Source organism: Aplysia californica, unplaced genomic scaffold, assembly GCF_000002075.1.
Source record: "Aplysia californica isolate F4 #8 unplaced genomic scaffold, AplCal3.0 scaffold00520, whole genome shotgun sequence".
Taxonomy (NCBI): Eukaryota; Metazoa; Mollusca; class Gastropoda; order Aplysiida; family Aplysiidae; genus Aplysia; species Aplysia californica.
The window spans coordinates 434,405-434,652 of record NW_004797790.1 but is presented as its reverse complement, the minus strand read 5'-3'; positions in this window follow the sequence as shown (position 1 = coordinate 434,652).

Here is a 248-nt window from a genome sequence, read left to right as displayed (position 1 = left end):
CCCACGAAACAAAATTTCCGGTTACCGTGTTCGTAGATAATGAGAGGCGCCCGGTTGCCGGTTACCGTGTACGTAGATATTGAGGCTACGCGCATTTTCAGTTTTTCATTAGTTCGTTTAGATCTAATATTTGGAAAGTCCTTAGACCCCATTGTGAACAAGTGACGCTTCCGTTCACAAGCTGAGCGCACTTTCCCCCCAATGGCTTGATGATCGACGATTCTTTAAGTCCGTTCATCGAATGTACG